Source organism: Nuphar pumila, chromosome 3 (assembly GCF_984573655.1).
Source record: "Nuphar pumila chromosome 3, dmNupPumi1.hap1.1, whole genome shotgun sequence".
NCBI lineage: Eukaryota > Viridiplantae > Streptophyta > Magnoliopsida > Nymphaeales > Nymphaeaceae > Nuphar > Nuphar pumila.
The window spans coordinates 33,946,258-33,964,480 of record NC_143251.1 but is presented as its reverse complement, the minus strand read 5'-3'; the positions used below and the strand labels follow the sequence as shown (position 1 = coordinate 33,964,480).

General features: G+C 33.9%; 1 protein-coding gene across 9 annotated transcripts in view; it reads right to left on the bottom strand.

The window, feature by feature from the left end:
* Positions 1-18,223, bottom strand: part of LOC149842539 (transmembrane and coiled-coil domain-containing protein STS1-like) — a 158,952-nt gene that overhangs the window by 21,804 nt on the left and 118,925 nt on the right. For 4 of the 9 annotated variants that reach the window (XM_089999266.1, XM_089999267.1, XM_089999259.1 and 1 more), the window contains exon 16: positions 13,267-13,712. The exons of 1 other annotated variant lie outside the window; for it this stretch is intronic. The gene's annotated coding sequence lies outside the window, so the exon portion shown is untranslated. Of the gene's footprint in view, positions 1-13,266; positions 13,713-18,223 lie in introns of those variants that run through there. 4 more of the 9 variants (XM_089999260.1, XM_089999265.1, XR_016430778.1 and 1 more) reach the window with 3 other exon arrangements.

Below are 18,223 nucleotides of genomic sequence, written 5' to 3'. Positions count from 1 at the left end.
AAATGACATATGTGTTAGGTATACACATTCGTTTATTTATTTCTTTGTTACGTTTGTATATAGACTTATTTGAATCTAACATGAATGTATCATATATTTTGATTGTATAGCATGTAGTAAGATTCATAGAAAGACCCTAAGCGACAATCAGAACATGACAACAGGAGCGAAACTGCCAAGGACAATTTACCTTACTCCATATTTCTTTGTGAGTCTCAAAAGAGATGTTTTTGTTGTTTTTCATTGACTAATAAAAACTAACTAATAAACATTAATTGTTCACAACAAATGGTTGAAACTAAAGAGATACAAGATGAGGCTCATGAATGCTTGAAAATCGACAAATTATTGTATCATTTCTTTGAATCTGACAAGGTATATGTTGGACAACTTTGCATACTTACAAAACATAAATTTTCATATGCATGACCTTGAACTCGATTTATGTTGCAGATCTTAATTTTCGTCAATTGAGGCAACCAACACTGGGTTATTTGGGAAATGAATGTGAATGTTCAGGTTATACAATTCCATGGGGTCCACAACTAATGCAAATAAGAACATCAAAGAAATAATACGATAACATTGAATGTGCATATTGCTCTCTTATACTCAGTAGGTTTAATGTTGTGTTGCAGGTTGATTTTTTTAGTGCAGTTTGGCTATAACTGTTACACCAAATGGATGAACTGTTCCATGGAGGATATTCCTCAACAAGAGAATGACTAATTGCTTTGCACATATTTGTTAACTCAATTCATACACGTATATGTTCTTAACTTGGTATATGATTATTACATATATGATTATGGTATAATTGTCCTATTATACATGCAATACTTGGACAAAATCACAAAATCAAACTTAACGCAGATATATATTTATATGTCCTATTTTGTTGTATTTTTTGGATGCAAGATATAATTAGTTATTTGCTAATAACTTTTTTTTTAAAATGATGCAACAAACTATAAGAAGCTTATGATCAAATTCTATAAACAAATGAGGAAGAACACATATTTAGATATTATCAAAGAGAAGGATGAGGAAGCAAAAAACCAAAAAAGAACCGCAATATAACACAAAATGACCAAAGACCAAACAAAGGCAGGGGATGATGAGACATCAGACAATGAAGTGTCGGATCACAAGATATCAAAATCTAAGTTGTGGACAATTCTGGAGAGTATGCATTGATTACTATTGTAAATTTGTCAGAATTGTCAAACATTGGATGTAAGTTTGATAGAATTATTTTGTAAATTATGATTTTAAATTTTGGATGTTCTTTAAATATTTGATGTTCTGTAAATTATATTTTGTAAGCTCTAAATGTTCTTCAAATAGACAAAAGTTTTATAAATTTTGTATTTTTAACTTCATTTCAGATTTAATGTTATGTAACAAGGACATGTGAAAAATGTAAGAAATTAGCATATTTAGGATAAAATTCACATGTTTAGGACAAAATTGCATATTTAGGATGAAATCCATATATTTAGAAAAAATCACATATTTAAGACAAAATCACATATTTAGAATAAAATTCATATATTTAGAAGAAAAATTGCATATTTAGGAGAAAAATAATATATTTAAGATGAAATTCACATATATAGGAGAAAATCACATATTTGGGACAAAATTGTATATTTAGGATGAAATTCACATATTTAAAAGTAAAATCACATATTTAGGAGAAAATCATATATTTAGGAAGAAAATCTCATATTTAAGACAAAATTGCATATTTAGGATGAAATTTGCATATTTAAGAAGAAAATCACATGTTTAGGACAAAATTACATATTTAGAATAAAAATCACATATTTAGGACAAAAATCATATTTTTTGTTGTGAAAGTCACGAATGTCATGTTTTGCAAATATTGGTCATTGTTTGCAAAACTTTTTTGCAAACTTTCTCTGGCCTTGCAAATCTTGGTCATTGTTCACGTACCTCTTTGTGCGAAGTTGATTCTCTTTAGCCATAGTGTGCAAAGTTATATGTAACATTCAAATTTATAATTCAGCAAATATACAATTCACCTATAAAATTCAAATTCACATCGAGTAATATTCAAATTTATAGTAGACACAATTAATATGTGACATTTAAATTCACCTATAATATTCAAATTTATATAAGGTAATATTTAAATTTACAATAGATAAACAATTCACATGTAACATTCAAATTCACCTATATATTCCAATTTACATAAGGTAACATTCAAATTTACAACAGATACACAATTTACCTGTAAAATTCAAATTTACATCACGTAACATTGAAATTTATAGCAAATACATAATTTACTTGTAGTATTCAAATTTACAGCAGATACACAATTCACATGTTACATGTATTCAAATATAAAAGTATATACATTCATTTGTAATTCAAATTTAAGTTGTTACAATCATATAGGTGTATACAATTCAAACTTGTCATACATTCAAACTAGTTAAACTATTATAGGTATTCGAATACAAAACTGTATACATTCATTCACAATTAAAGTTAAGTTGTTAAACACAAATTAATTATAATTGCATTTATAATTATTTACAAAGCATTGTTTACCTAATTTTAATAATTTATAAAACAATAAAAAATAGAAATCATTGTTATGGATGCAACATGCATGCTTGTAGCTCCTCGATGATCTTATTAGCATTAGAGATAATGTTAGCTTTAGTCCATATAATGGACTCGTTTGCTTAAAGCAACTTCTTCAGCATACAATTTTCAACCAGTGCAAAAGCCAACTATGCATCTGCTCCACTTGAAAATTGCAGGTTGTCAACAACTTTATCCTAATCCTCTCAAGCATGTACCATGGATGACAAGATGATGTCTTTGTCATCATCACACCGCTCTTCAAGTTTGAAGAAGAACATTATGGAGTAATCCTTTGTTTGATCCTTCATTGTACCATAGATGGTTCTGCTAACTGCGCAAGGGTCACGAGGTAGTGTTGAACAAATCCAAATAGCCTGACCACTCGGCTGGCTATTTGGTGTTCAAATTAATTCATGTTGTGCAACCAAATGTCTCTCCTTGCGATGTCATTCGCTTTCACAACCACATCCTAATTTTTTTCCTCTTCATCTTTCTCCTCATTCACATTTTTGTGGGAGCAACACTTTACCTATAAAACGAAGTTTCATTCATTGTTAGTCTTATATATTATTATTTATAAATACATAAAAAATTGTTTCAAGAATACTTACATATGCCCTGGTCAGAATACGCAATGATGCAGTACAATGGGACCTTCCCATGTGAGGACTCAATGTCCTTCTATCATTTTCTTCCTCTTTGTTGTGTGACCGACTCTACACTGCAACACATAAAAATTCAGGGAGACAGTCACCTCTCAAAGGCTTTCTAATGGATATGTGCTCTTATATTCAAACCTACAAGGATTAAGACAGATTAATACATAGTATAATACAGTGATAATGTTAAATAATGTTTGAGTATAAATAAAAAATTTAGGTATAATAAAGGAATAAATATCTCTAACAATAGCATGCCAGAATTGTTTTCTTTCATATCTCACGCTACTCAAACTTGCATATAGGTATGCAGGTGAGGTTGCTTTGCATGCATATTTATTGACGTAATTCAGTTCTTCCAATAGTTGAATGTATGATCTATAGATCAATTTTCCTCCAGTGTCGATGAATACCTAGAAGTAGAGAAAAAATGTTGTTGCCTTATTGTCCACCGTAGTACCGCCCTTTCCTCCAATACATAGTAGCTTTTCCTCCATTCTCCGCGCCTGCTGGGATCATAGTGCTTCCTCAGCCAGAATAACTTGACTCTTTCACATTCGAACACATCCTCACTCACTGCAATTTACTTGCTCCCCATGACACTTAAGTTCGATGATTCATGCCACGTCCTCTAATATGATGGTTATCTTAATATCTCTGAAATGAAATATGTTGCTTGCCAGATTTTAAAACTGCATAACAGCCTCTAAAAGACTGTGACCGATGTTCCATGGTTTGATCTCCAAGATTTTTTGAAAATGCATCTAATCTCCTTCACTTCCTTTGATAGTTTTAGGAACCACTTGTGCGCTTGGAACTAGTAGAACCAGTGCATGCGGCTTGCTGGATCCTCTGAATCTTTTCATTGTGGATTGATCATGCATAAATTTTGCATCTTATACATACATTTTTATGCATGATCCATCGAAAATTATATTAAAAATTCCTTCTTATCAATGTTTTTGAGAAACTTCTTTGAAATTCAAAATAAAGTTAAAATCGCCAATTTCCAAGTCTTCCCTACATTTTTCAGTGTTTTGAGTAGTTTAGGGCTTTTTCAATTGTAGTTTAATTAGTTTAGAAATTGTCAACTAGTATTTTACGTTGTTTAGAATTGCCTTTTTATGAAATACATTTTTTTAGAGGTGGTCATTTGAAATTCTTGAAAATTTAATGGAGTTTTTAGAAAATTGTGTTTTGACCTAATTAATTAGTATAAAAACTTAATTTTCAGCAGAGAGGGGCATCTCCCTCTTGAGAAAACACACCCTCTTCTCCCTCTTCCTCCTCTCTTCTTCCCCATTTTCGTTCCCAACCAGTTCTCCCTATTTTCTTCCTCTTTCTCTCCCATTCACTTCTTGCTTCTAATCCCTTCTAGCATCGGTTCTTCTTTTCCCCATTGACGAAGGTACGTGCAACCCAAAGAAAGACAATTTCTTCTTCTCAACCCCTCAATCGGAGGCAAACTGTGAGGTTTGCTTCTTCGTTCTCTTCTCTTTACATTCATGTGCATAGATTAGATTCTTTGTTTTGTTCATTGAGTGCATACATTATATATATATATATATATATATATATATTGCATACATCATATTGTCCTTTCTGTATTTGCATAGCATATAGAATAGGTTGTTTTTTATTTGTGATTCTGCACTTAAGTTAAATATACCTTGAAGTAGTTACATAGTTTAGTGGTTCCTTGAAGTTTGATTCTATTTTAGTTAATTTAGAACATGTTGATTCATCTTAGTCTGCTGGATTGAGAACTCCAACGTGATCTCGAAGCACCGTTTTGTCAATCTACACAAATCTGATCAGGATTCGTTTCCAAACCAGATTTGTGTTTGTTGTGTGCTGCACAGCTGTAGGCAGGGTATTGCAGAAATTGATCAGAACTGCGGCCCGGTATACTAACGCAGTTCCAAGCTGCAGTATGTTGGACTCAAGCCCAGCCTGTTCCCAACCGGTTCGGGTGCTTTGATTGTGACCAGTCCACAGAGTGACCTGGTCAGCTAAGGCTGACCGCTTTATCTGCTGGTTGTAGCAGTCAGCCCAACGTCCGACGAGCAGGGTGATGCTGGCCAAGTGAGCTTATCAAGAGTTTTTTTTATTATCGTAGTCACCATCGATCCAGCGTGATTATTGCTAAACTCGTGATGTAGGATATAGCTAGGATAGTTCAGTTTTATTTTAAGGTTGTACTTAGTTAATTCTGAGTTATATTTTTAGTTGCTTTGTTGGATATGTTTTTAGTAGTTGGATGTGGTATATTCTTCTTCTGGTAGTTAACTCGTTAGGTTACATTGAATTACTTCTATTTGAAATTAGGTTGTTAATTTATTGTTCTTCTTTTTATCTTTGATTCAATTAGGTTGCAGTTTAGTCCAAGATCGTTTCTTTAGAGTTAATGTTTTGAATTTTTTTTTAGGGTCTTGTAGTTTCTTTTATTACAATTGATTTGGGTATAACCTCATTCACATTTTTTTATTGATTGTGCTTTCTTTTCTAGCAATAGCTTATTGGTTAAAAGTCGTTTAATTGAATAGTTAGATTAGGTTCAGTTGTGTTCCATGTTTTTAATTATCTAGTTTTGAATTCACGTTTTTCTTAAAGTAGAATCATTAATTTGTTTAGTTTATTTTATGCATAGTTAAATTAGTGCTATTCACGGTTTCTTTGTTTTATAACTAGTTAGTTGAATAGTTTGTGTTAGCTTGTTTCCAATTTAGTTTACCTGTTTCATAGTTGTTATTACATTAGTCTGTTAAATAGTTTCATAATTTGTTATTAGTTTGTTACATTAGTTAGTTTCTTTATTGTTATTTAGTTAGTTAGTTTGTTATTGCATTTGTTATTGCATTTGTTACATATTAGTTTCCTCTTTACATATTAGTTTGTTATAGGTTTTCGATTAGTGAGCCTTCATTTTCTGTGGTAAATGTCAGGCACTCAGGATTTTGGCCACAGTGTAGGCTCTCTCTACCCATGTGTCAAGCCTACTCTGTACTTAATAGTAGGAAGGATCACTTAGTGTGCAATTTTTCTTCTTTGTCTCTTTCTACTGTGCTACAACTTTAATAGATGATGTGGGTGTGAGCCCCTCTAAGAAAGTCTTCTCAATTGCCATATTATAATAAATAAATCCAATTTTTTTTACAATAACAAAACGAAGTTTATAAGTAAACAAGTGGGCAACAAAGACATGACATAGACTATTGATAAAGCATTGTAAAAAACAAACAGAATAACCTATTGGTAATGCAAAAACTCTAATAATTAAGGAAACAAAAAAAAACTAGTGTTCTCTAATCATGTTTATAATACAAGATACACAACATATAAACAACCAAATTGGAGAATAGAGTCATACAAATCATTAAGAAAAAAAACGATTTATAATAACTAGTTGTACTAACGAACACTAACATGCAAATGAATTAATCAAAGAAAAAAATAAAATAGGTTATTGGACATGCAAAGATAACTTGAAAACCATGCAATTCTTTCATAAAATAGTTAACTCATGCTAATGTTTCAAAAAAATAACTGATTCAAGTTATTGTTTCAATCGTTAAAGATGTACTTATCGAAAAAACTCGCCATCGACAATGAAGTGCCACCGATGAATTACCAGAAATCATCGTAAGAGAGAAGCACGTTGGGGACCACAAAAATCCAATTTATGCAAAAATAGCCTTGGTGTGAACTTTTAGTTTTTAAAATTGAAGGGTCACATTTAATGAAATCCGCAAACAATAAGAAAATTTGCATTGTATTCATCCCCAATATTTGTAATGTTTCAACAAATCCGCATTTAAAGAGTATATTTGCAATGACTTATTTGAGAAGTTAGTACTTATTTGTGATGATCGCAGAAATTCACATGTTATATGCACAAATCACACATTTGTGGATCTTCTTGAGGATCAATTACTGAAAGGAGGTTTGCACACTATCTCACAAATGTCATACTATATATGCAAATTTAATACCTTATTTGCGAACGTTTCAGAGTGCAAACTTCACAAAAATTTGCAACATGTTTGTGAATCTCCTTAAGGATCAGTTACTAAAAGGAAGTTCACATGATATCTCACAAATGTTGTACTATATATGCAAATTTAGTTACTATTTACGAAGTTACGTAGATTTCAATTACGTTAGGTTCACAAATTTCAAATTTGGTTATGCAAACTTTGTGAGGTCCGCAGAAAAATGTGTGAATCTATATTTTAGTGAGAGTTTGTGATATCAAAAGAGCATCCGACATATTGCACGAACCTCAAGAGGTTTGCTTGTGCAAAGGGTAAAAATGTTCTAAATACGTTAGGCATTTATGAAATTGGACATGGGGCAGATTTCAAAAATTGTAGACTATTTTGAAAAACATGTTATTTTCTGTGGCACAGTATGATCATTTTACGTTTTTAGAATCCACTAAGGATTTCCCACATCCATGGTCATGTTTGGGGTGCCCTCACAAAAAAACTGAAAATGTCACCAGAAAGTCACGTGTGACCATCATGACACTGGTGTAGGATTTGGTAATTTCCCCTTCACCCTGGTGGTAGCTGAAATGACAAATGTCATGTCAATTCCTATTTCCTCCCTTTTCCCTAGCTTCCAAACAATTTTGAAAGTGGGGGTTTCACACTTACCACTTCGGTCATATCAAATGGTCACTTTCCATAGAGCCTTAAGATCCTTTCACTACACGCACATACAATTTCCACGCTCCAGAATGGTGGGGGCTGCTCATGTATCATCTTGAAGTCATAAAAACACTTAATGCAAAATGTCACCTATTTTGAGACTAGGGTGCTTGAGTCACAATATTAACACATAGAAAAAGAAAAAAAAATGTTGAGTTTTATAAGGGTTTGGATTTTTGTGTGCCCCTTCAAACAAAGAATGATTGTATTGTATGGCAAAAATAATGTATTTATCAAAAAACCCTGTAAATTTTAAAAATCCACCTAATTTTCAAAACCGCAAATGTTCAACATTAAAAAGATCATTTTAACCTTCGCATGAAAGAATTTTCTCCAGATATGCAAATTTCCTACCAAATATGTGCCCAAGTATTGCATTCAAGATTTATAACAGACTTTTCCGCTAATTTTTTACTTAGAAAATGAAGGATTCTGAAAAAATATAGAAAGGAACAAAGAAACTAGATAAAAATACATTTTCAAAGATACTTGATTCGCTAAAAAACAATGAACGAGAGTTGAGATTGTGCTTACCTTGATTATTTTATGCTATTTTTGCAACTGCATCGAAAAAAGATGAATCAAAGCATTAGCTTTTCAATGCCACTAAGATCACCTTGATCTGATAAGCGGTTGGGGATAAACGTCTTCTGGAAGATAGATTGCTTAGTTATTCCAGTCTGTAGAGTATGTTTATGTTTATGTTTATGTTTCTGTTTTTAAACTCAAAAACTAGAACCCTAGAGAGGTTTTCGGTTCGAACTCAAAACAAGAAAGTTAGAGTCATGTGTCTAAGCTTTCCAACGACTATAAAAATGAAAGTCTTTTTATGTTGGATTAGAGAGATACATATTAAAAATGAGATTGTTATGCAACAATATGCAAATTTTCTCTTAAACATGTAAATTTCCTTTTATATATATATATATATATATATATATGTGTGTGTGTGTGTGTGTGTGTGTGTGTGTGTGTGTGTGAGTGTGTGTGTGTGTGTGTGATTTTGCAAATTGTTTTCTCAATATACGATTTTTTCCCCAAATGTTCACATTTCCTCCCAAATATACAAATTTTCTCCCAAACATGCAAATTTTCTCCTATATATGTAAATTTCTTCCTGAAAATACAATTTCTCTCAAATATGTGAATTTTTTTCTAAGTATGCAATTTTCTTGTAATTACTTTGGAGTAGAATCACATATTTTGGAAGAAAAATGTATATTTATGAGAAAAACTACATATTTAAGAGAAAATTCATATATTTAAGAGAACAATCGCATATTTGGGAGAAAATTCAAATATAGGCCTATTTAAGAAGAAATTCACATATTTGAAAGAAAAATTACATATTTAAGAGAAAATTTTACATATTTGAGAGAGAAATCACACATATAAGAGAAAATTTACATGTTTAGAAGAAAATTCACATGTTTAGGAGGAAATTCATATATTCAGGAGAAAATTTTCATATTAGGAAGAAAATAACAGATATAAAAGGAAATTTACATGTTTAAGAAGAAATTTGTATATTTAGATAAAAAATTGCGATTTTGTATATTTTTTGTAGAATAGTATCTGTTCTCATATCTATCTCTCCAATTTGACATAAAAACCTTATATATTTTTATAATCGAAAAACTGAGACATGTCTTTAATTTTTATATAGTCAGAACCGAAAATCCCTCTAGGGTTCCTATTTCTAAATTTCAAAATAGAAACAGAAACATGCTTTGTAGACTAGAATAACTAAATAGTCTATCTTTCAAAGGGCGTTCTTTCCCAACCGCTCATCATATCAAGGTGATCTTGGTGGTATTGAAAAACTGACACCCCATTCTGTCTCTTCTATTATGTTTTTGAATTTTTAGCACAAATAGCCGAAAGATATCATAGAATAATCAGGATAGACGTAACTGCAACTCTTAATCTCTTATTTTAGAAACGTTGATGGGGCTCTATCACAACATCTGCTTATCATTTTTTAGCAAATCAAATTATTATTGAAAAATTATTTTTTTCTAGTTTCTTTATTCTTTTCTATGTTTTACTAGAATCCTTCATTTTCTAATTCAAAAATTAGTGACAAAGTCTATCAAAGGTCTTGGATTCAATCTGTAGGCACATATTTAGGGAAAAAACTACATATTTAAAAAAAAATCACATATTTAGAAGAAAATTTATATATTTTAAAAAAATCATACATTTAGGAGAAAATTCATATATTAGGGATGCAAATCACATATTTAAGAAAATAATCACATATTTGGTAAGAAAATCACATATTTAAGAGAAAAATTCACATATTTTTGTAAATGTCTTTGTTATCAAATCTGTATTTCTTAGATCTGATGTAAAAAAAACTGCATTTTTTCAATCATTAAAAAGCTAAGACATAAGTATGTAAATTTTTTGTTTTGAGTTAGAATTGAAAACCCCTCTAGAATTTATGTTTTCGAGTTTTAAAACCGAAACAAAAACATGTTCTGCAGACTGAAACAATCGAACAATCTTTCTTCCAGAGGATGTTTCTCTCCGATTGCTTGTTAGATAAAAGTAATCTTGATAGCGTTGAAAAGTTAACGCCTTGATCTATCTCTCTTCTTTGTAATTTTTCATCATTTTCGGTGCATGATAAAAAAATTAACATAGAATAATTGGGATAAGCATACCCGCACCTATTCATTTATTGTTTTATGAACGTTGTCAAGGTTGTATCAGCAAATCAAGTGTCGGTGGAAATATATTTTTGTCTAGTTTCTTTGTTCTTTTCTTTGGTTTTTTTATAATCCTTCATTTTCAAGTCAAAAATCAATGACAATCTATATCACAGATTTTGATGAATTGCCACGTATGAATCACCAAAAAATAATTGCCAAAAATGATGGTAAAAACAATCACCGAAGTAAGTTGCCTGGTCAAACTGACTGGCTTGGGTCTTCCTATATTTCACATAGTTTGCATAAAAAATGTGTGAATTGCAACCTTGCAAATATCTTGAATATTTGTGAAATAATGCATGTATTTATGTATATATGTAGATTTTTTGATAAAAAAATGTTGAAACATCTTATAAGTTTGGGATAATATTATGCAAAATTTGTTATTTATTGTGTAGTTTGTGTAATAAATGTGGTTATTTGATACTATAAAAACTGATTGTTCGCACTTGAGGGTTATTTTTGCATAAACTAGGGTTCTTTAGTCTCTTATTCTTTCAGATCATGCCCGACTTACTTTCACTAGGCAACATAGGAACCGCCTCACTAACCTGGAGGTTGCTCCATTCAAACTGTCTCCTTAAGATAATCAACCATGCAGATTGGATAAAGGACAAACAGTTGTCTTACAGACCACTTGTGAATAACAGCCAACGCAAGAACAAGGCGAATAGTAGTAGGCTTCCTCCCTAAAGGTGGAATCGAAAGAAAGACCTTCCAGTTGGTTGTAGCCTTTTGCAACTAGTCTTGCCTTAATGCCACCGCCTTTTGCTTGGTTTTGAACACCCACTTCGAACCAACAACATTCATCTCTGGGTCTCTAGGAACAAGATCCCATGTGTCATTGTGATGAAGTGCAAAAAGTTCTTCTTTCATGGCCGCATACCAATGAGGACTATGGAAAGCAGAATGAACGAAACAAGGCTCAATCAGAGTGAGCAGAGTGAAGAAGACCATAGTGCAAATCCCTTTCACTTCGAGGCGGTCCCATCTCGAATCCGGGTCGTCATATGATGTGTGGATGTCGAGTCAGCAAAAAGACCTTTTGAGATATGATATGTTTATCATTCACTTGATTCTTTGAGGAAAGCTATGGTTCATGATCTACGGCCCAATTTTCACCTGCATCAGAAGTACTATTTTCTTTCTCAAAGACGATAGGTGAATGGAATCATCATGGTTCCGTCACTGTGATGTTCCCATGGAAAAGATAGCTGGCTCTACTGCAGAGGATATTTGTGATATTAGAGGTTTCCATCTAATTGCAAATAAATTTATAAGATGTTCGTATTATATATGCAACTTTGGTAAGATATTTACGATGTTCGAGATTTTAGCCTAACCGGATGTTCGCAAACAAATTTATGCAAGCTTCTTGAGGTACACAAAACATGTAATTGTACATTTAAGTGAGTTTGCATTAATCTATATCGCAAAACTCGAAGGTTAAAAAGTCCTAACGAAGTTGTGTATTTATGATATTGAACATAAGAAGAAGAATAGCAAAAAATTTTAAATATTTTGAAAAACATGTCAATTTACTGTGTAGTAGTCATTTTCCCTTTCCCCTGAAATGAACACTATCCTTGTACCTAGCCCCAATGCCTCACTAACCCAACAACCACACAATGCATGGACATATGCATTGACACTTATGCATGCACATGCAATGACATATTCATGCATATATACTAGGGTCGCAAAAGGTTTGGATTTCATATCATAAAATACACTAGGGAGTCGGATCATTTTGGATCTGGGACAGCCAAATTTTGCAAAATTACCATCCCACCACATATCCACACCATTTGCAACCCTAATATATACATGCATGGAGACATTCATGCACAAATACATATATAGACACATGCATTACATGTTGGTCACTGCCATGCATGAATACATTCATAATCAAATATATGCAAATACATGAATAGACACATATACATGCATGAAAAAATACAAGCAATCATGTTCGGAGAAAGCATGCACATGTAAAAAATATACATGCAAGTACATGTAGTGATACATTGGAAAATATATACAAATACATGCATAGACATATGCAAGGATATACATGCATGTATGCATAAACACATATACATGAACATATGCATTGACATGCATGAACAGAATGTGCAAATATATGCATGAACAAATCCATAAAAACACCTTTAACTGATTTGACTCTAAAAAGGTACACTTGTTTGGGAGTCAACCAATTCCTTGAAATGCTCAAACCATATGAAAACCAAAAAGAGCTCCCAAACAGCTTGTGACATTGGCAACTCAGTCTGAAAGAAGATGAAAATGGAGGAATGTCTTGAAAGGGATGACCAGATCTAAGAAAACTTTTCATATGAAATTTTTTCCATCCCCATAAAAAAATTTCTGTCAAAAACATCTTATTAAAAAAAGTTCCTTATATTTTCTTTCATTTGTGATGGATGGAAAAATTACAATTTTTGCTTTTCCATTTGCATCTTTCCAACCATTTTCCCACTTCCAAACGTGCCCTAAGAAGCAATCTTCCCTGGGTAAGTGGCTCATAGGTTTGAACAGATGCCAATATGTTTTCCTTTTTGACGTAAAACCACAGGAAAAAAAGGAAAATTACAAAATGAATGTTCAGGCAGACAGTCTAGCAAAAAAGAAATTCGCGAGCGTCCACCTCTTTTCCTTTCTCCAAGCTACAGTAAAGGTTTGAACTGGCAAATGTTCTGACCAAGCTAAAGCTACAATTACAATCTTCTATGGTGGTATCATATCATTATAACACCATACTGTTCTTGAACTTGCACCCCCTGCAGCTGTACGTATGATTTGAAGAATCCTGTCAAGTCAAGTGGTCAAACATGCAAACTGAACCCAATCCTAGTAGAATTGGGCCATTCTGAATCCAACCACCATCCAACAAAACTGACCTTTGGCTAGCTGTGTCAATGAAAATCCTGCCCAGGTTGGTTTGGAACCAAAACCAAATCTATGTTGACAGCCTGCTGAGAACCAGATAAGAATTTATAGGTAAAAGGAGAAGCAATCTAAAGACTGCCCTTAACACGGTCACTAAGATAGCTTAACAATTATGAACAGTATAGAACAATATTGTAAGAACCACAAAATTTACACTAAAAACTTAAGAATTTTGTGGATTTGGGCCTAGGATCCGTTAATGGACCCAAAAGAAAATTTCGAATATTAGAGTATTTTAGAAATAGTATATAAATAAATATTTAAGAAATTAGATATTTCAAATCCACGGTTCGGACCCAAGTGGATCCAACTCTTGGGTCCACTGCTGGTTAAGCGACCCGGACCCAAATCAAATTTGGGTCCAGCATTTCGGGTCGTGGGTCGGACCCGGACCGACCCACACCCTGTTAAATGAAAAGAGGGGTTAATAAGGGGGCAACCCGATATGGGTTGCCCGATAAAATTTTTTGTTAGAGGGGAAACCCTCTCCCTTGCGACAACGGGTGTTAGGGTTCAGCCGAACCCTAACACCTAAGGAGATGGGAGGTGGGGGAGCACCCCGCAGCCGCCGGGAGGGTGTGCTTCCCTTCCTTTTCGGGGGGCCACCCACCTACAAAGGGGGACCCCGAACCCTTCCTTCTCTCTCTCTCACCCTTTTCTACCTTTCTAAACCTCGAAGCTCCCTCCAATCCCAAGCCGCAGCTCGAGGCCTTGCAGTGAAGAGCCAACCTCGCCGGTGGTGGTGCTGTCCAGGCCGACCGACCCCTCTCGTAGCTGCCGCAACAACTTCGCCGGAAAATGGTAGGTTTCCTGTGACTGTTTTTTTCAGGTTAATCATGGGTTTGGTGGAGTGTGGGTTGTCCAAAACCCAAATCAGTCGATTTACAAGGGGGAAAAATCTCTAGTGTTGGGATTTTCTGTCAACCACAAACCGAAACCCCAAATTTACAATTTGGGGGTTTCAGATTTCTTTTTTTTTCAGAGCGTGGTGTGTGTGGGGGGGGGGGGGTGTACCAAAGGTGGTTTAGGTGATATCTTAAACTAAGGAATGATTCTGTGTTTAAATGCTGCGGCATCGTCCATCAAGATTCGGGGTAGGTTGCTGGTTACCTGTTGGTTTTCGGAGTGTGGTGTGAATGTCTTTTTTTTTTTTCTTGTCTTAGTAACTATATTAGCATCCTGAATGTACTTTATAAACTCCAAATCCCTGCATACAATATTGCACTCAATTAGTTGCATGAAACACGATAGTGCAAGATTCTTTTTGTCATTTTCCTGATAGTAAGTTGTGGTGTAACCCGGGCAGCAGACATTTCACTAAATTAGGCACTTATTCTTATAGAAGACAGGATAAATTCGGGGTTTATGGCATGTTATACTATTGTGCAGTTCTGGTGTGAGGTTCTTCTCAAAGCTAAATCGAATTTCTTGGTGTATAGGTTGTAGGGTAGCTAAATTATTAACAGTTTTGGTGCATTTGGCTGTATGGAATATGCTCCTTATTTATTTTCCTATGTAACAAGACAGGTTATTAAATACTTATTGATTCTTTAAGGTACAGTAAATGACTAAGTAGATAGTCATTGTGCAGGCTGTATTCTAGTTGAACTGAAATGTTAAATAACACTTGGTTCATATGGCTGAACTGCTAAAAATCAAATCTTGATCATGATTAATACAAATTAGGTTTATGAAAAATCTTGTTTAACAGATCATATTTTTCTTATTCTGAAACATATATCATGCTTGTGTTGATTTATGCTGGCCGATTGGTACAGCTGTTGCCTTGTGATATTAAGTTGTCCATGTAAATTCTGACCACCCACTTGATATTCTGGTTATTGCTCCATGTTGAGGGTTTAGTCTGTAAAGCTATGCTGAATCATCATAGTTTATGATTGTCTGATGTTGATTACTTCATTCTGTAAAGTTATGCTGAACTTAACATAGGTTATAATCAGCCTATGTTGATTAAATCATTATGTAAACCTGTGTTAAACATAACATAAATTATGTGGACAGATGCTAAGGGTTTCATCCTGTAAAATACAGCACGTTTATGCTGACCGATTGACACTAATTCATTATGTAAACCCTAACTTGTCTAGGTAAATACCTATTAGCCTATTTTTGTCTATGTATTATGTTGGGAGATATGGCATGCTTATGATAACTCATGTTCACTATTGAAGATACTGGTAGTTACTATGTTTGTGGGAAATTTTCATATTGAGACCCTACATGATAATAAATTATGCTGAGCGTTCATAGAAGCTGTTACATATTAGATGTTGATTTAACACATAACTTGGTGTACGCTGCAATCTTTAGACATGTGCCCTGCCTAATGGGCAAGACAGATTGGATTACCCGATACGGGTTAAGTACCTAATGAAGGCGTGTGGTCTGGTTCAAGTATATTGGGAAGGAAATTAAATAATAACTTGTGTGCTTGACTGGTTTAAAGGCACCGGAGCACTATGGGTGGGTTATGCAATTAAAATGACAAATGACTGAGACTGTTCTATACACCTGGGTAAAATGACTAAGGTTGAAAATCCTGCTACTACGATGGTAGAAAGAAGTTGGGGAAATGTCCCATACTTCGGGAAATTAACTAAATGAAAAGATTAACCCACTCAGATTCGGGCTTACCTTGGAGAGGGTAAGTGGTACAAACCTCTGGGGACATGTGTGTTGGTTTCGAGCGTAAAGCGACTCGTTGGTCCCAGTCCTCAGAGTCGGGGGACCCGGACTACCAATTGTGTCCTAGGCGGTAGTTCCATGTTCTTCTGCAGAAGTTAGGGATGCATCCTGTTTTGGTTTTGGCCTTTGGGAGTTTCTCTCGGTCACTGACCGCTCCCTTGGGATTTCAGTCACAGTTAGAATGTTCGGGTTAATAAAACAACCTTGAATAATATACCCCCGAACGTTCTCTTCTGTGATGGTTGCCTTGGCCCGTGTGTACCCGCGGGATAAGAAAAGATAAACATTAACTAGAACAATTAGGTATCTTTGTGTTGGAGTCATTAAAGAGACAACTGTTTACTTTTCATCCTGCTTTATATTCGGTGCTTATGATGAAACGACATCCTAAATTGTGTATTTATTAGTTAATGGAATTAATATTATGGATGTTATTCATGTTAGTGTAAGTTCTGCTTTAATTGCTTAATACCTTGCTTAATTGTTGTAGTTGCATAAAATGCTTTTTGTGTAAGTATAACTGTTACATAATCTACCTTTCTATGCAGATATATGTCTATGATTGCTATTGCATCAAATTTCTTATGTGTTTATGTTTAGACTGAAATTCAAACACGACACTCACATCACACGTGACACATGATCTACTTGCAAGAATAATTACTGTTTTCCTACTTAGACGTGGTAGTCTAATTCCTATAATTTTTATCATTTTCAGGCACCGAGTAGTCCATGAGCGAAGCAGGAGGAGGCGCTGACCATGACTGGATTTATTTGTTCCCTGGCGGTCCTAGTTGCTGTTTGATTGAAATTTTTGTTTTAAGACTGATGATGTGAGAAACTCTGTTTGGATTCTACTATTATTGAAATAAGAAAAAAAAATGGTGTGGTTTGCTTTTACCTTCATGTATCGTTCTGAAATGCTTAACCCGAGAATTATTAGTTGTTTTCGCTTTTAAAAAAAAAAAAAATTGGGTTAAATTTCGAGGCGTTACAAATATACCCTTAGCATTTTCTAATCCCAATTCTATGGTGAACAAAGAGTTGTTAGCATGTGGGAGCCGTTTGATACCCATGAAAAGACCGTCAGCCATGGGCTTCATACACAAAAAATATAATCCTCCTCTAGATGCAAGAAATCATCAGACTTTTAATGCATGCATTAAGAACTGGCATCATGCATGTTATCAGAAAATGTTAAAGATTCCATCACCATCACACCCACTTAGTGTAAAATAAACATTGAAACTTATGGACAGTCCAAAACCGATATGTTTTGAAGGGTTTGGGTGTGAGATCTGCAAGTCTTTAAGAGTGACAAATTTTGGGTTTTATTGTGCTTTTCATCCTAGAGGGCGATTTTGTGTGAGAAGTTCAAAAAAAAGTTTCATTCCCACAGTTGAGGCAAAGGAAAGTGAATTCCACCAGTCACCTTTTTTTTAATATTTTTAAATAAAAAATCCCTCCCCTTTTCCTTAGTTTTTCTCGAGCGATGCTGCAGAGGTCTTCCTCAGGTGATATCTGCTCTTCATATGTATAAGAAAACCTCTAATGACCCTAAATGGCAATGGAAAACTCAAATCAAGACCAATTAAACAATTTTAAAAACTTTGCAAGAGGATCATTGCTCAAGAGTGCCTAGACTAAAGCATTATCCGAAACACACCAAGATGTTACCCTTTGCATATATGTGCAGTTTTGTATTGTTTTGTGTAAATTTTATTAGGTGTTGTATTATGTTGTAAAGTTAGGGGCATTCGTGCCTTTTCTGGCCATCTCATTTATCCGTGGCATTTATGTAACTGTACCATGCAGTCCTGAAAATAAAATC